The sequence below is a fragment of the Schistocerca nitens genome, chromosome 2 (genome assembly GCF_023898315.1).
Source record: "Schistocerca nitens isolate TAMUIC-IGC-003100 chromosome 2, iqSchNite1.1, whole genome shotgun sequence".
Taxonomy (NCBI): domain Eukaryota; kingdom Metazoa; phylum Arthropoda; class Insecta; order Orthoptera; family Acrididae; genus Schistocerca; species Schistocerca nitens.
In genome coordinates this window covers 914,291,739-914,316,386 of record NC_064615.1, presented here as the reverse complement: position 1 = coordinate 914,316,386, position 24,648 = coordinate 914,291,739, and the positions used below count along the sequence as shown (strand labels likewise).

At 43.7% G+C, this 24,648-nt stretch overlaps 1 protein-coding gene across 2 annotated transcripts in view; it reads left to right on the top strand.

The window, feature by feature from the left end:
* Positions 1–7,140: 7,140 nt before the first annotated feature.
* Positions 7,141–24,648, top strand: part of LOC126234710 (glutathione S-transferase 1-1-like) — a 95,807-nt gene continuing 78,299 nt past the window's right edge. The window contains exon 1 of one of the 2 annotated variants that reach the window (XM_049943457.1): positions 7,141–7,161. The gene's annotated coding sequence lies outside the window, so the exon portion shown is untranslated. Of the gene's footprint in view, positions 7,162–7,469; positions 7,623–24,648 lie in introns of those variants that run through there. The other variant, XM_049943456.1, reaches the window with a different exon arrangement.

Sequence of the window (24,648 nt, the reverse complement as noted above, 5' to 3'; positions counted from 1 at the left end):
GCCTGTACCATATTCTTTGGCACTTCAGTGTGTTGCAAATGTTTTTAACTTTTGACCACATATACAGTCGATTGCATTCTCTGAAATCAGCTAAGTTACGTAAATGCTAAGTATGAAGTACTATATATAAACAGCAGCTGAGTTGTCCAAGAGGAAGAGATAGGTGCAGAGGACAATGGATGGTTGCAGTCCCCGTACTCAGCTGGTAAATGTTAATGTAATTTTAATTCAGTGTGTACTTTCTGTTGGAGAGGTTATGTGAGGTTTCTGTGTTACTTGCCATCTGAGAATTAGTCAAAGACATTTTAATGTCATGAGCATTTATTACAAATGTCACAGTTGCAGTATGTATATTCTGGCAACTAATTTCAAACTGACTGACTCCATTCTCAAGCCTGACCTACTGAGGCTGCACTGAAGTGCCTGATCTTAAAGACTATCATCTAAAATTTGGAATGTATGCACCACATAGTGTCCGTAGATAAATGTAACAATATACATGTGCTCACTATATAAGTAAGAAACAAACCGATAGGGGTGGATGTTGGAAAGGGGGGAGAAGGTGAGTAGGCTGGGTAGGTGGTCACTTCCGATTGGATACAACACTTCTGCACTGACACATCCCAAGAGGTTAGGAGATGCTAGGATGATGTCTGGGGCTGTATTACTTACATAATCTGAAGAATTAGCACTTTTACACATATTTTCTATGTTATTCATGGAGGCTATAGAAATGTGAATTATTGTGTTTATTCTAGGGTGGCTGCTAACTGTAGTTTTTCTTTTGTATGTGCTGCAGCAGATCTGAAGATAGCTAACTCTGAAACTGTTAATAGTAATATGGTGCAATTTTAAAAAGGCCGCAAATAAAAAGAAAGGGGGAAATAATTTAAATTTATGTTAGTTGATTTTCTTTCACTTAAAGTACCGCAGCATCTGTCTTGTCTCCATAATTTTCTGTACGTATTTAACCACCTCAAGGATGTACATCACAGCAATGACAGAATGGCAAGAGTATGCAGCAAAAGAATGAAATTGATGGAGAAAGAATCTTCTCTTTTTCAGAGAAATGAGTTAATATTAAACAACAACAATAGTGGTATGTTACTGAAAGTATAGTACCCTAAAAGCAGTAGATAATTACTATCAGAGCAAAGACTCTGTCACACATTATTTGGTTTCCACCTTGTCACCAATCTGAACTACAATACTTGCACAAATAACATATGCAACAAACTATCCCATGGATTATACTTACCACAAAATTAAAGACCACCATTAGTAGGAAACAGCTACTTCTTATGTAGGGTACAATATCTATGCCCACAAGCATGTGAGCTACAGTGTTACAGTGTGGGGCAACTCTGATGGTACCAGCAGAATTTTCCTTGGGCCAAAATGGCCATCTTTATATATATATATATATATATATATATATATATATATATATATATATATATATATATGTGTGTGTGTGTGTGGTATGAGGTGTTAACACTCCTTGCGAAATGTATTTCATCGTAAGCAAAAACGGTTTCAGAGACATAGTCACATTAAGAGGCTGCTGTCATGGTGACACTTTCACTACAATTATTTGCAGTAATTGATTAGATATGCACCATTGTTTTGGACTTTGTTTTGGGCCTCTGTTTGCATAAATAGAGGTTTATTTGTTTGGACAGAAAGTATGTAATGGAACAGGACGCTGTATTACTGTCATACCATGGTAAGATTTTGGGAGTGGTCTGTGAGGGCAAGAACAAGAGAGGGTTTAAAGTAGTGTGTCGAGGCAGTTAATGACAAAGTTGACTGGGTTGTGGGAATAGATGGGTTGGGTGCTTAGGTAGAATATGGAATGAACAGTGATGGGGATTTGTTTGAGGTAGTGTGGTCATTGGATCAGATGGGTGTTTTGGAGTACAAGTGTCATGAACCTTATAATATATATCTAAAAACAAAGATGATGTGACTTACCAAACGAAAGCGCTGGCAGGTCGATAGACACACAAACTAACACAAACATACACACCAAATTCAAGCTTTCGCAACCAATGGTTGCTTCATCAGGAAAGAGGGAAGGAGAGGGAAAGACAAAAGGATGTGGGTTTCAAGGGAGAGTGTAAGGAGTCATTCCAATCCTGGGAGCGGAAAGACTCACCTAAGGGGGAAAGGAGGACAGGTACACACACACACACACACACACACACACACACACACACACACACACACACACACACACACACACACACACACACACAATGTCTGCTTGTGTCCGTGCACGTGCGGACGGATACGCACGCGTATGCAAGCGCACACCCGTCCTCCGCCCCCCCCCCCCCCCCCCCCAAGGCAAGTCCCTCCGTTCCGTCATCTCTGCCCAAACTCTTTGCCTCTGTATATGTCTGCTTGTGTCTGTATATGTGTGGATGGATATATATGTGTGTGTGTGTGTGTGTGTGTGTGTGTGTGTGTGTGTGTGTGTGTGTGTGTGTGAGTGTATACCCGTCCTTTTTCCCCCTAAGGTAAGTCTTTCCGATTAATCCTTGTTCCACAGATCATGAATACGACATTTCATAATGATTTGGAATGTTTCAATTTAACATAGGTTTCCTTTACACAAAAGATTTTTTTTTTTTTTTTTTTTTTCAGTTACATCTTCATATCTAAGAATTCATCTATTGAGTAGAACAAGTTGTCATTCAGAGATTCTTTTAATTTGCTTTTAAATGTTGGTTGGCAGTCAGTCAGACTTTTTATACTATTAGGCAAATGACCAAAGATTTTTGTGGCAGCATTATTCACCCCTTTCTGTGCCAAAGTGAGATTTAATCCAGAATAGTGAATATCATCCTTTCTTCTAGTGTTGTAGCTATGCACTTCACTGTTATTTCTGAATTGGAATGGGTTATTAATGACAAATTTCATAAGTGAATATATGTATTGCGAAGGTACTGTGAATATCCCGAGTTCCTTAAATAAATGTCTGCAAGGTGATCTTGGGTGGGCACCAGCTATTATTCTGATTACACACTTTTTTGCAATGAATACTTTCTCTCTTAATGATGAATTGCCCCAAAATATGGTGCCATATGAAAGCAGTGAATGAAAATAGGCATAGTAGGCTAATTTACTGATATGTTAATCCCCAAAATTTGCAATGACCCTACTAGCATAAGTAGCTGAACCTAACTATTTCAGCAGATCATCGATGTGTTTCTTCCAATTCAGTTTCTCATCAGTGCACACACCCAGAAATTTTAAGTATTCTACCTTAGCAACAGACTTCCATTCATAGTCTATATTTATCGACGGTGTTGTGCCATTTACTGTATAGAATTGTATAAACTGTGTTTTCTCAAAATTTAGTAAGGGTCCATTTTCAGACAACCACTTAATAATTTTCTCAAAGACATTATTTGCAATTTCCTCAGCTGATGCTTGCTTCTTGGGTGTGATTACTATACTTGTATCATCAGCAAAATGAACTAACTTTGCATCTTCATGAATACAGAGTGGCAAGTCATTAATATATATTAAGAACAATAAGGGACCCAAGACTGAACCCTGTGGGACACCCTTCTTGATACCTCCCCAGTTAGAGGATTCTGCTGGTTGTTATAGACTATCTGTACTGTTAATTTCAACCTTTTGCATTCTTCCAGTTAAGTATGAATTAAACCATTTGTGCACTGTTCCACTCATACCACAATACTTAAGCTTATCTAGAAGAATTTCATGATTCACACAATCAAAAGCCTTTGAGAGATCACATAATATCCCAGTGGGTGATGTTTGGTTATTCATTGTATTTAATATTTGATCAGTGAAAGCTTATATAGCATTTTCTGTTGAAAAGCCTTTCTGAAAATCAAAATGACATTTTGTTAGTACTTCATTTTTACAAATGTGATGCTACTCTTGAATATATTACTTTTTCAAGAATTTTTGATAATGCTGTCAGAAGTGAGGTTGGGCGGTAGTTGTTAGCATCAGATCTATCCCCTTTTTTATGCAATGGTTTAACAATAACATATTTCAGTCTATCTGGAAAAATTCCCTGTTTCAGTGAGCTACTACATATGCGGCTGAGAATCCTACTTATTTGTTGGGAACAAGTTTTTAGTACTCTGTTGGAAATGCCGTCAATTCCATGTGAGCTTTTACTTTTGAGTGAATTTATTGTTTTCCTAATTTCAGTAGGAGAGATGGGTTGAAATTCAGTTTTATCAAATTGTGTAGGTACTGCCTCTTCCATATACTGCCTTACATTTTCTAATGAATAGCTGGAACCTATTTTCTCTACAACACTTAAAAAATGATTATTAAAAATGTTTTCTACTTCTGACTTCTTGTTAACAAACTTTTCATTGTGTTTGATAGAAATACAGTCTTCCTGTGCTCTTGGTTTCCCTTTTCACAATATTCCAAATTGTTTTAATTTTATTATCAGATGTGCTAATCTCAGACATAATGCACATACTTAGGGACTTTTTAATAACTTTTCTTAATACAGTGCAGTAGTTTTTATAATGCTTCATTGTTTAGGGATCATTACTCCTCCTATCTATAAGATACATTTCCCTCTTCTGTTTACAAGATATTTTTATCCCTTTAGTAAGCCATGGCTTTTTACATGCTTTCTTAGAATTATGTTTCACTGTCTTCTTAGGGAAACTGTTTTCAAATATACTCACAAAGGTATCATGAAATAGGTTAAATTTTAAAATAGCATCATGTTCCCTGTGCACCTCATCCCAGTCTAACTGTTGCAAGCTTTCCCTAAAATTTTGAAGTGTTAAATTGTTAATGGAATGCACTATTTTGGAGGACTGTTTTGCATTACTGTATGGAGCTATATCATAACTGTAACTTGCTGTGCATCGTGATCAGACAGACCATTCTTAACAGGAAAAGTTTTTATTTGATTGAATTTATCTTGGTCTATGAAAATGTTATCTATCAGTGTGCTGCTTTCCTGTACCACCCGAGTAGGAAAATCAATAACTGATGTCAAATTGAAAGAACCAAGTAATACTTCAAGGTCAAGCTTTCTATCTGACTGTTTCAGAAAATCTAAGTTGAAATCTCCACAAACAATAATTTGCTTTCATTTGTTAATTTGCTTTCCTTTGTCTGACAGACAAAGAATTCAAGTTTTTCAAAAATAGTTGAAAATTTCCCAATGGGGACCTGTACACGGCTACTTCTGTATGTTACTCTACGCAAAATTTTATAGTTTCCAAATTTTTCATACTATGACTGATTTTAACATATATGGCAACTCCTCCTCTCTCCATAGTGTGTCCACTTACAAGTGCTGAAAGCTTATAACCAACTACATTTACCATTTCCACACATCTGCAACACTTATAATTTGTGACATGGACATGTTGTACAGAAAAACTTACAGCAAGATACATTTTGTATCAAGTAATCTGAAGAATTAGCACATTTACACATATTTTCTATGTTATTCATGGAGGCTATAGAAATGCAAATTATTGTGTTTATTCTAGGGTGGCTGCTAACAGTAGTTTTTCTTTTGTATGTGCTGCAGCAGATCTGAAGATAGCTAACTCTGAAACTGTTAATAGTAATATGGTGCATATCTAATCAATTACTGCAAATAATTGTAGTGAAAGTGCCACCATTACAGCAGCCTCTCAATGTGACTATGTCTCTGAAACTGTTTTTGTTTACAATGAAATACATTTTGCAAGGATTGTTAACACCTCATACCACATATATATAAGATGGCCATTTTGGCCCAAGGAAAATTCTGCTGGTACCATCAGAGTTGCCCCACACTGTAACACTGTAGTTCACATGCTTGTGGGCGTAGATATTGTACCCTACATAAGAAGTAGCTGTTTCCTACTAATAGTGGTCTTTAATTTTGTGGTAAGTACAATCCATGGGATAGTTTGTTGCATATGTTATTTGTGCAAGTATTGTAGTTCAGATTGGTGACAAGGTGGAAACCAAATAATGTGTGACAGAGTCTTTGCTCTGATAGTAATTATCTACTGCTTTTAGGGTACTATACTTTCAGTAACATACCACTATTGTTGTTGTTTAATATTAACTCATTTCTCTGAAAAAGAGAAGATTCTTTCTCCATCGATTTCATTCTTTTGCTGCATAACCTCTGTCTCATTAAGGGAAGTAATAAATAATATACCAGTATGGTACTTTTAGAGTTACAAAAACGTTCAAAATATTAAAAGTTTTCAAAGTGGAGAACAATACATAATTAATTGTGGGCCTATCTGAATCATCCACTTCCACTTCAATAGATACCAAACGCAATTTTAAAAAGGCAGTACATAAAAAGAAAGGGGGAAATTATTTAAATTTATGTTAGTTGATTTTCTTTCACTTAAAGTACCGCAGCATCTGTCTTGTCTCCATAATTTTCTGTACGTATTTAACCGCCTCAAGGATGTACGTCACAGCAATGACAGAATGGCAAGAGTATTTTAAATAGAGATTTATAAATGTTTTTTGCTATGAAGAAGCCAAGCTGCCCCAAAAATTTATCCAATAGCGCAGAAGTGATTCTACTTGTGGGCATAATTTAATACACATTTTAAAATACCGATAATTCGTCCTGTGATTGGCGCAGTTAATCTTCCGAGGATGGGATATTGTAATTCAAATTTATTGCTTTACTTTTTTACTCACATGTATCTGCTTTACTAAGAATTACGAACATTGTTAGTTACGGTACCGTACTAGGCCCCACAAACAATACTGTACAACATATTTTATACCCCGATACCTCAGCCCACGTTTTTCTTCGCCATACGTCGAAAATAAATTGTACTAATCACTTATTTGCTGGAAGATGTCACAAATGACGTTAAGCGCAAAGCACCTGCAGTTAATACAGCACATCCGCCGGTGCAGAAATGTTGGTGACATCGAGTTACAGTGTCACCGTTTATGAAGAATGCTGCGTTACCGACACCCCCCCCCCCCCCCCCACACCCCTTCTCCCGCAGCCTTTGTTCCTTTTGCAAAGCCACAGCCAGCAATTGTTTCAGTTTATGCATCAGTTTCCATGATGTCTATTGAGGGCAGTGTTCAACATTATTAGTGTGCGTGATTACATCTCTATTTTCGTAATGTACATCCTTTTCACACGAAATGCCGTTTCAAGTAAGTGCATAAGTAAACACGTTGGATGTTTTCCGTGACAGCAGGTGTGGAGATGTCACATGTGACTGCAATACCTGAATTAAATGGATGATTACAACTCTACTGATCGCCGACTGTTCGCTGTGCAGTACGTGTTCTCGATATATCCTTATTGTTAATTCATGTCATCCTACGACTGTGCTGTATGAAATGCTTCCCACCTATAACACAACCACATTTATACCTTCCACGATTCTTGTTCTCGTCTTTTACGTGGGCTGCTTCGCTGTCAACATGTTCAGCTGGCTGGAAAGCGGGCATTGCTCCGTGGTATTACGTCACGTGACTGTCAAGGACGTGCTCCTTAAACACAAAGCAACCAATGACGCACGGGTGTCGAGAGATTCGTCTGAGGGTACGAGAGGAAACAGTGAGTTTGGTTCGGGGCTCGCTCATTTGAGACGACAGTGAGGACGAAAGAGGTAAGGCGCGCAGCTTCTTAGTCGTTACAAATAAGAAAAGAGTTTTTCAGTTACGTGGTTTAGTGTTTCTCACCCAAGACGCGTAGAGTTTTGAATACTTTTAAAAAGTACCTTGCGTGCTGTATCTTTGTTTAAATTTATTTGCAGCAAATTCTTCGGTTGTAGAATCCAGTTATCTATCAAAGGGGCACAATACTTAGTGCAGTCTTCAGATGTGTGATTACTTGGAACTGAAGCCGTGTGAGAAATACTGTATTTGAAATGCTAACACCCATGTTATTCTCTTACGAAAAATAGAAATTAAACAACGGGAAATACGTGAACACCAAGCATTTCCCAAATTATGTCCTGTCTTAAAACTGCAGATGTTTTAGACTGTATGAATAGAATGAAAGACTTAAGACTCTAACTTCCCGACAGGGTCGTTAAAGACGAAGTACAGTAATAGCCCAGGAAAAGGATTATGATAAGGAATTAGCGTGGCGTTTCCAAAGATTTAGTCTGGCATTTACCAGAAATAATTTAAATTTTCACTGTATTTGATAGGCTGTGTAGGGATATGACGTCCCCTCCTCCCGAATATGAGTATGGTGTCCTACTGACTTCAGAGGTCTTATTGTTTGTCTCTTATTGTTTGTGTTTTTTACGTTGCAACTGTTCTCTATACAGAGCTTCAGTCTGCGATCCAACGCCCTTTATGAGACAGCGAACGATATGTCAGATCAAATCGCCATACGTTCATGTCTATATCGTTTCTTGTGATTAGCCGAAATCGTATAAGGGATGCGTTTCATGTTGCAATCTGACTCGTGAGAGGCTGAAGGATGTACGATCTTTCCACGGTGAAAACTGTTTCTGGAAATTTCGTGGAAAATATCGCGTCATTCTCGAATGCCTGCCAGCTAAGACTTTCAGCGTTTCAGTTAAGTTCTCCCGAACAGTCAAACAAGCATGTGACCATTAGCATTGCCCTTCTTCGTGAACGTTCGACGTTTACTGCTAACCCGGTCTGTTTCACACCCCAGAGACGCATTACACTATTGGCCGTAAAGGTTTTTAGGAAGCTATCCCCTTCGTAACCAAACTCCCGATTTCCATTTTTCTACCATCTGCTTCTGTACTCCAGAAGCCACCTTAGGGGTACGGTGCTTCAGGCACCATTGTCACTGTCCCGTCCCAGACGTGAATGGTGCATGGGAATGACAACCGTTGGTAAGCCCCCATAAGATCTCAGATGTGTCTGATTTGACCTTCATGGTCATTACGCAAGATAAATGTTGAAAGAAGCAATATTGTTTGATTCTTTCAAGAGTATTATAGTTGAATTCTTTTATCTTGGCGGCTCGCGCATGCCCGCCCAGACGCGGGAGATTGCTGCGTTGCCAGTTGCACACGACGCACGCGCCAAGAGAAACAGCGCCATAGTACAGTATAGTTCGCAAGCTTACATTTAGGGGGGAAGCGCGCAGTTTATGAAGTAAAGCCACCACGGCCGCATTAACCCTTTCGCTGCTACAGAGACGTGCTCCCCGCATTCCGCGCTATGCGCGATTTTGTCACTGCACTGATCGCCTGTGCTGACACATGGTGTTTCCGACTGCTTTGACACACTTATCATTCGATTCCACAACAACTATTTGGCCCAAAAATTAGAATTTTACACATCTTCGTGACTGATACCTTCCCCCCACTTCCTTTGACTGACTGAAGTGCTTTAAAATAAAGCCAAACGCGCCCAGTGTAAATAAAACTTTTATTACAGTCGCGAAAGACGGAATATTTCTCAATATTACATACGACACCTATGTGGTACTTAAATTAAATGAGATATTGTTATACAGTAAATTTTATATGAAATTTAGGTACGTTGTCCACATTTCATTCTCAACATTGTGGCAACTATAATCGACCATACGGAAAGTATACGCTATGGACTTTTACCTCTGCAAACTCTTCAAAATTTCGTGCAATGGTTTACTACATTTAATGCTGCACAACTGAGTTGAACATCGAAACAAAATTAAGTCATTTATGGGGGGAAGGTATCAGTCAAGAAGATGTGTAAAAATCTAATTTTTGGGCCAAATAGTTTTTGTGAAATCGAATGATAAGTGTGTCAAAGCAGTGGAAACACCATGTGTTTTTTCACAGGCGAGCAGTGCAGTGATGACAAAATCGCGCACAGCGCATAATGCGGGGAGCACGTGACTGCAGCAGCGAAAGGGTTAATGAAGAGACAAAGCACTAGAAATTTCAAAAAACTGCATTCAAACGAATAAAATTCGTGAAGTAAGACACTTCGATATTGTTTTAAAATAAAAAAAAATATTTAGCATCGCACAAGGATTGAACTCGTCACCTATCGCCTTCAAATCTAACGCCTTAACCATTACGCTGACGCAGCTCGTCCTGCAACAGCACTCCATAAGCGTTCTTAACACGTCACGCAAAATTCTGACCATCACTATTGGTATGCCTATGAATTACTCGCACTTCGTCGAAGTACAATAGGAAATAAACAATTACCGCTGTTCTTTATTGCGAAAAAGCGGTTCGTGAAATTGATACAAACACCTTTCCTTGCTATCGCCTGAATTAAGAGTCTTATTGCTTGTTTGGTTAAATTAATTAATAGAAAATGAAGCAATTGGCATAAAGAATGATTTTTCCAAACTTTCAAAAAACAAAGTCTGCTATCAAGACATTGCTTTTGTTCTATTACTTTATTTATGACTGAACGTTTCTAAAACTGAAGACACTCGTCCGTGCTCTGTACTACAGTCGAGATCTGGCAACGTCGTTCTCTGTTCATTGGCTGACTGTATGTTTTGACGTCAGATGCGCAGAACGAACCTAAACTCGGCCGCCAAGATATATGACGTGCACTTTAGCTCTCAGAATTTTAACAGTAAATCACAACCTCATGAATAATGCGTCTATCTAAAATTGCTCTATATTAAAGGCTAGTTACCTGTCTTTTAGCCGCATTGAAGTATATGAAAGTCCTCCAGAATGAGATTTTCACTCTGCAGCGGAGTGTGCGCTGATATGAAACTTCCTGGTAGATTAAAACTGTGTGCCGGACCGAGACTAGAACTCGGGACCTTTGCCTTTCGCGGGCAAGTGCTCTAGTAGACGAGATACTGGCAGAAGTAAAGCTGCGAGGATGGGGCGTGAGTCGTGCTTGGGTATCTCAGATGGTGCCGGCATGGTAGCTCAGGGTGTTCGGTCAGAGAGAGAGAGAGAGAGCTGGTTGGTCTCTGTAATAAAAAAAACTGACTGAAAGGATCAACAACGAACTTCAACGGATGTCATGTGACGTCCGCTACGACAAAATACAACGAACAAAATACAAAAAAAAGATGGTAGAGCACTTGCCAAAGTTATGTTAATAAGATTAATAGTAAATGGCAGTATCTCAATCCCTTGGTACACAGCAGGTATTAGTTGTGTGTCTGTAGGTATCTCTACGTATCATAAAGTGCTCTGCACTCTTACTCTCAACAAATTTTCAGTTCGATAATCCTGAAAGAAACAAAATCTAGAACTAGGCATACCGGTATTTCATTGTTCGTGAAAGAACTTAAGGAATTCGATCAATCCTGTGGATTGTGGCAGATGGCAAATAGACAAAAACAGCTGCCCAAGTGGAACAATTAATTAGCACTGAAACATGAGTGGGAAACCATGTCAAATGGTCACACACAAGATTATCGCTACGATGTGGTGGGCAGACCGTGTCTCTATTATTTTACGTTTCAGAAATCAGTAACCTATGTAAGTTTTAATTCATAAGTTTTACTATTGTTGTAATGACTGCGATAGTTTCGGTCAGTGAAATGAACATTCGCCGCCAGCTACTCGCCTTTGGGCGACACTATGCTTTTAGCTTTAGTAGAATTCTGTTATTAAACGTTCTTTTAACAGAAATCATTTGTAAATTGTCAGCGTGCAAACATATTTAAAACACAAATTATCAGTTATTAAATTGGCTTGTTCTTAATCATTGCGATGTATCGTGCAAATGACACATGGAACACGTAACTTAATAAACGAAACTAAAATATTCGTGACTTTCAGGCAATCGCGTGCATGATCTTGGCCTCGTACATAGAACTGGGTGTAGTGTTACCCCAAGGTGAGTAGCTAAATGCTGGCGGCGAATGTGTACTTATAGGCGGGAACTATTGCAGTCATTACACCGGCAAAAATAATACGCTTAGTGGACTGAAACTATACAGAGCTTCTCCCGAGGCCAAAATCGTGCACACGCATGCCTTCAGGTCAGGAATATTTTCTTACCTTTTAATAAGCTACATTTCCTTATTGCACGATACATCGCAGTGATGCGGAAGGAGTCAGTTTACTTACTGGTAATGTCTGTTTAAATATGGTCGCATGCTGACCGTTTGTAGATGAGTTACGTAACCGGAAAGAAAGTTTAGCTTAATAACAGAATTGTCAAACAAGCTAGAAGTTCAGACAAATATTCTTCTGTGAAATAGGAGTTGCACAGGAGGAATTATTCTAACTTACTTTCAGTTTAGCTTTGCTATTTGTCAGGCACTTAATATCCTAGGATAAGTCATCAAAGATTTTGGTAGCACTATTATTCGCCCGTTTCTGAGCCGAAGTTAGTTTTCATAAAGCTTAATATAAATTATTGTATTGCAGTTAAGCACTTCCTTTTTCCTTCTGAACTCTACTAGCTCATTTACAATAAATCTCACGGGAGAAAATATTTACTTTGACGTTGTAACTGAAATACCTAAATCCTTAAGTAGTTCTCTACTAGACGATCTACAGTAAACACCACATATTATTCTTCTAGCACACTTTTGTGCACCGAAATTCTTATTTCTAAAGCAAAGTTTGTACCAAAACACCGTATCATATGCCATTACGGAATGACAATGAGCAAAGCATGTTAAACTGATTTATTTTTCTCCAACATTTGCAATGACGCTGAACTGAAAGCTTACGACGTTGTAGCATTGTATGATTTACCTTCTCCCAATGTATTTGTTGACCGGACAGTCTACAGATGAACTCTTCGTGTCCAACAGGCACAATATTTCGGCTAGCAACCCTGTCGCCATCATCAGTCAGCGCTTCTTTTCTTCAATTTTCTCATAACTGTGCTGTACTGTTGCGATCGTCACTTGGGCCTGCTTATCACAACACACACAACTTTACTCCTTATGCAACCTATGGACTATTCCTTCTTTAGTAAAGTTGTGCAACAAAAATACTTTTCTTTCTGCCCATTTAATCTTCAGTATTCTTCAGCAGTACCATATTTCAAAAGCTTATATTTTCTTCTCGGTGCCACTGAGCATCCACATTTCATGTACGTGATAGTATAAACTCAAAACACTTTCAGAAAAGATTTTCGTACACTTCCGTTGTATTTCGATGGTAATTTTCCCCCTTTTTTCAGAAATACTTTTCTTGCTATTGCCAGTCTGTCTGTAACATCCTCTTTATACCTGTCATCGTCAGTTTTTTATGCACAAATAGCGAATCTCGTCTTTTAGCGTGCACTATCTGGTTAGGACTCGCTTCGAGTTGGGGGAAAAAAAGGTAATCATCTCATTTGTGTAGCATCTAACTTAAAGTATGTTGTTATAAAGTACAATTGGCTTTCGCTTTCGGGTGCGAAGACGAATAGTTTTGAGGTTGACCCACACGCGAACATAGGCCGCCTACTACATATAATTGCTTCTACGAGGAACATGAATCTTTTCAATTCACTCCGCAGCATTGAAATGGTTTGCATTTTGCTATATTGCTAATTACACTGTACCTTAATCTTACTGGAAATTGCAGCCTTTTAAAGCTGAAGAGTAAGTTACTTGAAATGAGTAGAATTCGTAGCATGAACGCTCACTTGCCTTTTAATTTTACGGTTAATATTTCCGCTTTTATGATGTTTAGAAGCTTTCTTTAAAGTTGACATACCGGGAACATTGAGCAAATTTAAGACCTGTTGGCAAGTTTATGCATCCGTCTTGGTTCATAATAATGTTAATGGATGTAAATATTTTTTTCTTGCTGTGGTATCATATTCCGTATTCGCTAATATGCTTGTTGAATTGTCATGTCTTCTCATAAGATGTTGGCAACGAAACGTCAGGAGGAAGAATCTCTACTGTTCGATCACGGCCTCGTAGCCCGGAAGTTTTAATTAACGTCACATTTTGTTGTTAAAATTTTTCGCACACATAACAACTCTATTTACGTAGTCTCTCTCTACATCTACGTCTGTGGTTTTACTGAAAACTGCTCCCTTTCATGATCTAGTGGCGAAAGACCTGTGGGAGGAACGATTATAAGTAAGCACCCCTGTGAGCTTGAATTTCTCTAATTTTACCTTCAGTGTGTTTTCTTGAGATTTAGCCTACCTAAGAGGAAGCAATATATTGACTATTCCAAGAACTTACCCTCTCGGAATGTTAACAGTGAACCACACAGTGACACAGAACGACTCTCTTGTAGCGTATGCTACTGGAATTGGCTGATTTTCAGGGATGCTTTCGCTGTTAGTAAACGCACCTGCAACAAAACGCGCTACTCTTCTTTGGATTTTCTCTACTTTCTCTATCAGTTCTCTCTGATACGGATCCCAGAACGACGAGCAAATTTTAAGTATCTATCGAACGGGGTTTTTGTAAGTTATCTTCGTCGTGGGTAGACTACACTTCACGAGAATTCTTCTAAGGAATCTGTCTAGCGTCTTTTTAAATGCGATTAGTTTCACGTGGTTGCACGCATACTCATAGATATTTTATGGATGTGGCTGCTTCCAGTTCTGCAGTCGTGTAATCTTACAATAATGGATCTTTCTTCCATTTTAGGCGCAATACATTATATTTGTTCATGCTGAAGCTCAACTGCCGATCCCTGCACCAGGCATAGATTCTCTCCAGGTTTCCCTGCATTTCGTTACAGTTTTCTAGCGCTGTGACTTTTCTGGTCACACTATCACCAGGCATTATCACCACCACGATCTCCACCATCTGCAGAAACATCGTAGTATATCTTAAGCTAACTACTAGGTTATTTATATTATTTGTGAAAGGTAATTCTCATATAACATTTCCTTGAGGTAAACCCGAAGTTACTTTTACGTCTGAAGATTCCTCTCAGTTAAAAGTGACTTGCTGTTCTCTTCGTTAGGAATTCTTCAACCCAATCACACAGTTGGGTTTGTTTTTCCGTTTGCTCGTATATCAATAGGCGGCAGCGGAACCTATATCGAACGCCGTCTGGAAGCTTCTACATCTACATCATACTTCGCACGACACTTAATGGTACATGGTGGAGCTAAACTAACTGATACCCCTTACCCTGTTCCACTCGCGGATGGGACTTACGAATGATGATTGTCGGTAAGCCTCTGTATTGGCTATAATTTCTCGTCGTGGCCAATGCGCGAGATGTATCTGGGAGGACGTAATGTATGGTCAGATTTGCCGGATTCCCTTGACGAAACGCGCTACTCTTCATTGGATCTTCTGTCAGTCCTGCTAGATAAGGATCACGTACTGACGAACAATACTCAAGGATCGGTCGAACAAACGCCCTGTAAGCCACTTGCATCGTGGGTGAGCTAAATTTCCTTAAGATTGGCATCTTCAACTTTTGTAGTCCTGTCTTCCTCAGTTGCGTGTAGTATTACGGTATATTGATAATTTTTACTTATGGACCGTCTGACAGCAACTGAATAAAACACAATTTTAGTGCCATACGCGTTTCGCCTTTATTTTCTGCAAGGCATCATCAGTGGCAGGTTGCGTGGACAATTTCTTACATATTACGCTCCTGTTGCATTTTTGGTGTTGTTCTTCTTCTTATGAATGCCAAGTTGCGGTTTTTTTCCCACACTCCACAGCACTATGAACTGAACGCTTGTTTCAATGCAATGTTTTGGTTTCTGTTGCCGACTCTGGAATGTGAAAAAAAAAACCGCAAATTGGCATTCATAAGAAGAAGGACAACACCAAAAATGCAACAGGAGCGTAATATGTAAGAAACTGTCCACGCAACCTGCCACTGATGATGCCTTGCAGAAAATAAAGGCGAAACGCGTATGGCACGTGTTTTATTCAGTTGCTGTCAGACGGTCCATAAGTAAAAATTATCAATATACCGTAATATTCCTTAAGATTTTTCCTCTGAATCTGTCTGGGATCTGCTTTCGCTACTACATTCAACTTAATGTTGCTCTGGATATTTTACGGTAGATACTGTTTACAGCAATTTCTCATCAATAGTGTAGTTGTACAGTAGTGACTTTCTTTTCTTATGTGTGCGCAGTCTTACTTACATTTACTTTCTGTTTCAATTGCCAGAACCTGCACCATTCACCAATCCTCTGCAGGTCATTCTGCAAATCGATATCGTCTTCTAGCGTTGCTACTGTGTTATAGACAAGCGTATTATCTGTGAACAGTCTTATCTGTGAGAGCTTCCGACGCTCTCTGCGGGATTACTTATATACGTTTTAAGCAGTAACGATCATATCACATTTACTTGGGGTATTCCGGAAATTACCTTTACAACTGTTGATTTTGTTCCGTTAACGGCGACGTATTGAGTTCTGTCAGCAACGAAGTCTTGAATCCACTCGCAAATCTGGTCCGATAATCGATAAGCTCATTTATTTCACTAAACGGCAGTGCGGGACAGTGTCAAATGCCTTCCTGAAGTCAAGGTGCACGGGTGCCTGAGCGCAGATTTCTACAGCGCTGTGGGTCTCATGGAGGAACAGAGCGAGCTGAGTTTCTCAAGATATGTTTGCTGAATCCATGTTCATTTTTATAGACACACACGGATACGTACTGCACGGTGAGGACCCGCTTCTCTGTCACTGCATGGCGGCTTTGACGGTGGTCCACATTTTGTTGGCCTGTCCCCTTTTAGCTGTGCTCAGGCAGACATTTGCGCTGCCTAATACGCTCCCTCAATCTCACAAACAAACCAACCAACCAACCAACCTCCCCCCAGGGGGTCCACAACTCTTTTGTGGATACGTGTGTAGCAAGCACGGGACCCCGAGCTAATGTGGCCCTCCTTCCTTTTCGGGCTGCATACCTTCCTTTTCCGCATCCTTCCCTATCCCCCATCTTCGGCCCCCCTCCCCTCACCTCTGGCTCTTTCCTTCCCTTTCTCCCCCTCTGGGAGTATGGTTTGTGCCTACGTCCGGAGACGGACGCTCGTAAATGTAAAGCATTCTTCGCCTTCTCTGCTTGTATGTCTTCATCCTTCCTTTGTCCTTCTCTTTTCCTTACCTCTTCTCTTTACCCTTTTCTCCGCTGCCGTGTTTGAGACCTCTCTTCTTTCCTTTCCCTTTCTTCCTCCCTGTGCGTGTCTGAAGGCCGACCCACGCATTTTCGTGCGTAGCTGGTGACGGGGTAACGCATAATTCCCCGCCCCGGGTAGACAGGTAGGACACGTACGTACCCCCTGGTAACGGCCAGGCCCAGGGAGGGGTGATTACCCCAGGTGATACCTTCCGAAAGTGTCGATTGGTCCCTTCATCCGTTTGCCGGGAGGTGTGACCTGAGGTGTGAACAATCACCTAAGGCAGGAGTGCCCTCAGAGAGGGCCCCCACAAGGGAGGAGCGCGCCATCGGAGACGCCGGTAATCATGGGGGATTCTTCTGCAATGGTTTCCTCTTCTTCCACTATGTCTGCTCACAAGCGTAAGTTCACTGAGTCTCAGTCACAGACAGTTCTTCCATCGTTGCCACAGTTCCTTGTTGTTTCTCGATCTGACGAAGGTCACGACTTCTCCACGGTCAACCCTTTCATTATTCAGAAAGGTGTCGACGCAGTTGCAGGTCCTGTAAGATTACGGAATGGCACCTTGTTGTTAGAAACAGTCAGTGCCCTCCAGGCACAAAAATTGCTGCGTACTTCACTGCTCCACACCTTCCCTGTCCGGGCTGAAGCGCACTGCACTTTAAATTCCTCGCGTGGAGTCGTTTATACACGCTCCCTCGACGGATTGTCTGACGAAGAAATTCAGCACTACCTGTCTGACCAGGGCGTAACGACTGTCCATAGAGTTATGAAAAGGGTTGACACGAACATCATTCCAACCCGCACTGTCTTCTTGACATTTGACAAAGTTCAACTCCCATCGAAAATGAAAGCAGGCTATGAGATAATTTCCGTTCGCCCTTACGTCCCAAACCCTACGCGTTGCTATCAATGTCAGCGGTTCAATCACACCAGCCAGTCCTGTTCCAATCCGGCCAAATGTGTTACGTGTGGCAAGGATGCCCATGAGGGTGCTTGTCCACCTCCATCCCCTCGTTGCATCAACTGTATGGGTGACCACGCTGCTTCCTCTCGAGATTGCCCCATTTTTAAAGACGAAAAGCTCATTCAGGAAATCAGAGTGAAGGAAAAGGTGTCGACCTTTGCTGCTCGAAAATTATTCGCCAGTCGACAGCCCACCGTGCCTCAGACAGGAAAATACAGCACTCTCCTTGCTTCTCCTCGGCCAACAAAGGAGGCGGCCACGCAGACTTGCGACCTCACCTTTAGTGCCACGGTCGTCAGATCGGCCAGCGCAAAGATCACCCGTTCAACCTCACCACTTTCGCCTGCCCACTCTATGGCTCACCCTTCATCGGGTTCTGCTAAATCTCGAGCCCAAAAGTCATACACCAAGACTTCGAAAAAAGAGCATACTCGTGAAGATTTTTTACGTACCCCAACTTCACAACCATCGGTTCCTCCTTCATCTAAACATCATATTTCCAAGAAGGCTAATAAGAAACCCAGTTCATCTCCTTCTCCACCAAGACGTGTCTCATCTACAGCACCACCTGGCGGAAATCGCCCTCGGCCGTCTTCTGTGTCGCCGAGGCGCATTGCTGGCGGCCGATCAACCGGCCGATCGCTGGTGGTAGGAGCTGCTCCTGAACAACCTATGGATCAGGATCTTTTGCCCTCGGCTGAGTGCCGCTCCATGCTGTCGGTCGCAAGCTCTGAGCAGTCGTTGAGTTGATGGCAACCTTGGTCACATTCTTCCATTTTCTGTCCACCCTATGCCCATTATCCACTGGAATATCCGCGGCATTCGAGCCAATCGGGATGAATTGTCGATCCTCTTACGATCCTACTCGCCGGTCATCTTCTGTCTTCAGGAAACAAAGCTGCGTCCGCATGACCGCTTTGTTCTCCCCCATTTTCAGTCCGTTCGATTTGATCTCCCCTCTGTTGAAGGCACTCCAGCCCATGGAGGACTCATGATTCTTCTCCATGATACTCTCCATTATCACCCAATCCCCTTAAACACTTCCTTCCAAGCTGTCGCTGTCTGTCTTTCCCTTTCTAGATATACCTTTTCTCTTTGTACTGTATACATTCCATCATCCACACCAATGGCACGAGCTGATCTCCTTCATCTTCTTGGTCAGCTTCCACCCCCCTATTTGCTGGCTGGGGACTTCAATACCCACCACCCGCTTTGGGGATCTCCACATCCTTGTCCACGTGGCTCACTATTGCTAGACGTCTGCCACCAAGCGGATCTAGTTTGCCTCAACACTTGGGTCCCTACATTTTTGTCTGCCTCCACGACAAATTTCTCTTATTTGGATCTTTCGGTCGGTACTGTTCCGCTAGCTCGGCGCTTCGAATGGTTCGCCCTTGATGATACACACTCGAGTGACCACTTTCCATGTGTTCTTAGACTGCAGCCCGCCCCTGCGGGTCCGGGGATTAGAATAGGCCCGAGGTATTCCTGCCTGTCGTAAGAGGCGACTAAAAGGAGTCCCTCCCCCTCAAGGGGGTAGTTAGCGCCTGCGTCCGGAGACGGACGGTTCCACGACCTGTATTTGCGGTCATTTTGCTTTTTCACTTCTCGTTTCTTCCTTCCTTTGGTTGGTTCCTTTCTTTGCTCTTCTCCACCTCACTGTCTTCCTTACACTTTCCCCTGCAAAATCTCCTTGCCCTCTCATTGCCTTCTTCTCCTTGCCGTCTCTGGTCTCCGCCTCGGCGTTTGAGACAGTCTGTCCTCTCTCTCTCTCTCTCTCTCTCTCTCTCTCTCTCCTTTTTCCTCTTCTTCCTTCCTCCCTGTGCGCGCCCGAAGGCCGACCCACGCGTTCGCACGCGTAGCCGGTGACGGGGTAACGCGTAATTCCCCGCCCTGGGTAGACATGTAAGGCACGCGCGTATCCCCTGGTAAAGGCCAGGCCCGGGGAGGGGTGATTGCCTGAGCTGATACCTTCTGACCATGCCGATTGGTCCCTCCGTCTGTTTCTCGGGAGGTGTGACCTGAGGTGTAAACATTCACCTAAGGCGGGAGTGCCCTCTGAGAGGGTCCCCACAAGGAAGGAGCGCGCCATCGGAGACGCTGGCAATCATGGGGGATTCCTGCGCAATGGATTTCACTCCCTCTCTCTCGACTTCTGCCCAAAAACGGAAACGTGACCAGCTACCAGTGACAAAAGTACTACCGCCTGCCCCACAGTTCCTCGTCGTTTCTCGATCTGAGGACGGAAAGGATTTTTCCTCTGTCAACCCTTTCGTTATCCAGAAGGGCGTAGATGCCATAGCCGGATCTGTTAAATCTTGTACCAGGTTGCGTAACGGTACCTTATTGCTCGAAACTGAGAGCGCCTTTCAGGCACAAAAACTGCTTCGGGCCACACTCCTGTACACGTTCCCTGTCCGGGTGGAGGCTCACTGAACTTTGAATTCGTCTCGTGGTGTGGTCTATACTAGATCCCTCGACAGCTTGACTGACGAGGAGATTCAATCTTTCCTCGCTGAGCAGGGCGTGACGGCTGTCCATAGGGTCATGAAAAAGGTCAACAATGACCTTGTACCGACCCGGACACTTTTCTTGACCTTTGATAGTGTTAAGCTGCCATCGCGCATCAAGGCGGGCTACGAGGTTATTTCTGTTCGCCCCTATGTCCCGACACCTACGCGCTGCTACCAGTGTCAGCGTTTCAGTCACACTCGACAGTCTTGTTCCAATGCGGCTAAATGTGTCACTTGTGGCAGGGATGCCCATGAGGGTGACTGTCCACCTCCGTCTCCTCGTTGTGTGAACTGTCAGGGTGGCCATGCCGCATCCTCCCGCGACTGTCCTGTCTATAAGGAAGAACGCTGTATCCAAGAAATTCGGGTCAAAGAGAAAGTGTCTACCTCGGCTGCTCGCAAGCTATTGGCTAGTAGGAAGCCCACGCTGCTCCCAGCGGGGAAATACAGTACTGTCCTCGCCTCTCCTCGGACTACCAGGGAGGTGGCAACCCAGACATGCGATCTGACCTTCAGCACCACGGTCGTCCGTTCGGCCAGTGCTAAGATCGCGCGGTCAACGTCTCCTCTTCCTCCCATCACCCCACAGGCACCAGCCCCTTCATCAGCTTCTGCTAAGACGAAGACCCAGAAGTCAGATGCACGGGCCTTGAAGAAGGAACCGTCCCGTGCAGACTTCCTACGTACCTCGACCTCCCAGCCTTCGACCGGTACTTCCACCAAACGACCTTCCAAGAAGGCAAATAGGAAGCACAGTTCTCCTTCTCCGCCACGGCGCATTTCTTCTCCTGCGCCACCCAGCGGTTGCCGCCCCAGGCCGTCATCCGTTTCGCCTGGCCGCACCGCTGGTAGCCGAACATCTGGCCGTTCACCGGCGGAGGAAGCTCCCCCTCCCGGCCATCTTTCCAAGATGGCCGATGAACCTATAGACCCAATGGACGATGACTGTCCGCCTACTGATAGCGGCGGCAGTGCTCGCTCGAAGCCAGGCCCTCAGCGGCCTTCGAGGTGACCCCTTCTTTCATCTTCCTTTTTCTTTTCTTACGATGGCACTTATTCACTGGAATATTCGCAGCATTCGCTCCAACCGAGAGGACTTGAAGTTGCTGCTCCGCTTGCACCGTCCGCTCGTCGTCGCCCTCCAGGAAACGAAGCTACGCCCTTGCGATCAAATTGCCTTGGCACACTACACCTCTGTGCGTTTTGACCTACCCCCTGTGGTAGGTATCCCAGCTCATGGAGGGGTTATGTTGCTGGTCCGGGATGATATTTACTACGATCCCATCACGTTGCACACCGGCCTGCAGGCAGTTGCCATCCGCATTACTCTCCCCACTTTTACATTTTCAAAAATGGTTCAAATGGCTCTGAGCACTATGCGACTTAACTTCTGCGGTCATGAGTCGCCTAGAACTTAGAACTAATTAAACCTAACTAACCTAAGGACATCACACACATCCATGCCCGAGGCAGGATTCGAACCTGCGACCGTAGCGGCCGCGCGGTTCCAGACTGTAGCGCCTTTAACCGCTTGGCCACCACGGCCGGCTTTTACATTTTCCATTTGTACCGGTTACACTCCATCGTCGTCTGCCGTTACCAGGGCAGACATGATGCAACTTATTGCTCAGCTACCTGCACCATTTTTGTTAACTGGAGACTTCAATGCCCACCATCCCCTTTGGGGCTCTCCAGCATCCTGCCCGAGGGGCTCCCTGTTAGCAGACCTTTTCAACCAGCTCAGTCTTGTCTGCCTCAATACTGGCGCCCCTACTTTTCTTTCGGACACATCTCACACCTATTTCCATTTAGACCTCTCTATATGTACTCCCCAACTTGCACGCCGGTTCGAGTGGTATGCACTTTCTGATACATATTCGAGCGACCACTTCCCGTGTGTTATCCATCTCCTGCAGCATACCCCCTCTCCGTGCTCATCTAGTTGGAACATCTCCAAAGCAGACTGGGGGCTCTTCTCTTCCAGGGCGACCTTTCAGGATCAAACATTCACAAGCTGCGATAGTCAGGTCGCACACCTCACGGACGTCATTCTCACTGCTGCTGAATATTCCATCCCTCACCCTACTTCTTCTCCACGTCGCGTACCGGTCCCCTGGTGGACCGCGGCATGTAGAGACGCTTTACGTGCTCGTCGACGTGCTTTACGCACCTTTAAACGCCAGCCTACAGTGGCGAATTGTATCAATTATAAGCGATTACGTGCACAGTGTCGTCGTATTATTAAAGAAAGCAAGAAAGCCAGCTGGGCTGCTTTCACAAGCACCTTCAACAGTTTTACTCCTTCTTCTGTTGTCTGGGGTAGCCTGCGCCGGCTATCTGGCACTAAGGTCCACTCACCAGTTTCTGGCTTGACGGTCGCGAATGACGTCCTTGTGGCCCCTGAGGCTGTCTCCAATGCCTTCGGTCGCTTTTTCGCAGAGGTTTCGAGCTCCGCTCATTACCACCCTGCCTTCCTCCCCCGCAAACAGGCAGAGGAGGCTAGGCCACCTAACTTCCGCTCCTCGAATCGTGAAAGTTATAATGCCCCATTCACCATGCGGGAACTCGAAAACGCACTTGGCCGATCACGGTCCTCCGCTCCAGGGCCTGATTCTATTCATATTCAGATGCTGAAGAACCTTTCTCCTGCGGGTAAAGATTTTCTTCTTCGTACTTACAATCGCATCTGGATTGAGGGACATGTTCCCGCATGCTGGCGCGAGTCTATTGTTGTCCCGATTCCTAAGCCGGGGAAGGACAAGCACTTGCCTTCCAGTTATCGACCCATCTCGCTTACCAGCTGTGTCTGTAAAGTGATGGAGCGAATGGTTAACTCTCGATTGGTTTGGCTGCTCGAGTCTCGACGCCTACTTACCAATGTACAATGTGGATTTCGTAGGCGCCGCTCTGCTGTTGACCATCTGGTTACCTTGTCGACCTTCATTATGAATAACTTCTTGCGGAAGCGCCCGACCGCGGCTGTGTTCTTTGATTTGGAGAAGGCTTACGACACCTGTTGGAGGGCGGGCATTCTCCGCACCATGCATACATGGGGCCTTCGCGGTCGCCTCCCTCTTTTTATTCGTTCCTTTTTAATGGATCGACAGTTCAGGGTACGTGTAGGTTCTGTCCTGTCAGACACCTTTCGCCAGGAGAATGGGGTGCCACAGGGCTCAGTTTTGAGCGTCGCTCTCTTCGCCATAGCGATCAATCCAATAATGGATTGCCTCCCAGCTGATGTATCAGGCTCCCTTTTCGTGGACGATTTTACCATCTATTGCAGCGCGCAGCGTACGTGTCTCCTGGAGCGCTGTCTTCAGCGTTCTCTTGACCGTCTTTACTCCTGGAGTGTCGCCAATGGCTTCCGTTTTTCTGCCGAGAAGACGGTCTGTATTAACTTCTGGCGCTACAAAGTGTTTCTCCCACCGTCCTTAAGACTCGGTCCCGTTGCTCTCCCATTCGTGGAGACAACAAAATTTTTAGGTCTTACATTTGACAGGAAACTTAGTTGGTCTCCACATGTGTCATATTTGGCTGCCCGTTGTACCCGTTCTCTAAATGCCCTCCGTGTTCTCAGTGGTATGTCGTGGGGAGCGGATCGAACCGTCCTACTTCGCCTATATCGGTCGATCGTCCGCTCCAAGCTGGATTATGGGAGCTTCGTATACTCCTCTGCACGGCCATCCATCTTACGCCGCCTCAACTCCATACAACATCGGGGTTTACGACTTGCGATCGGAGCGTTTTATACTAGTCCCGTCGAGAGTCTTCATGCTGACGCTGGTGAGTTGCCACTCACCTACCGGCGCGATATTCTGCTTTGTCGGTATGCCTGTCGGCTACTGGCAATGCCCGACCACCCGTCTTATCGTTCCTTTTTTGATGACTTTCTCGACGGTCAATACGGGTTGTATGTCTCTGCTCTGCTACCCCCCTGGAGTTCGCTTTCGTCGCCTCCTTCAACACCTTAATTTTTCACTCCCTGCAACCTTTCGAGTGGGCGAGAGCCACACGCCACCTTGGCTCCAGGCTCCGGTTCGCGTCCACCTTGACCTCTGCTCGCTCCCGAAGGAGGTTACCCCCGGTTCGGTCTACCACTCCCGTTTTGTCGAACTTCGTTCGAAGTTCATTAATATGACCTTCATTTATACAGATGGCTCTAAGACCAATGACGGGGTCGGGTGTTCTTTTATTGTCGGGGCACAAAGTTTCAAATACCGGCTCCATGGCCATTGTTCGG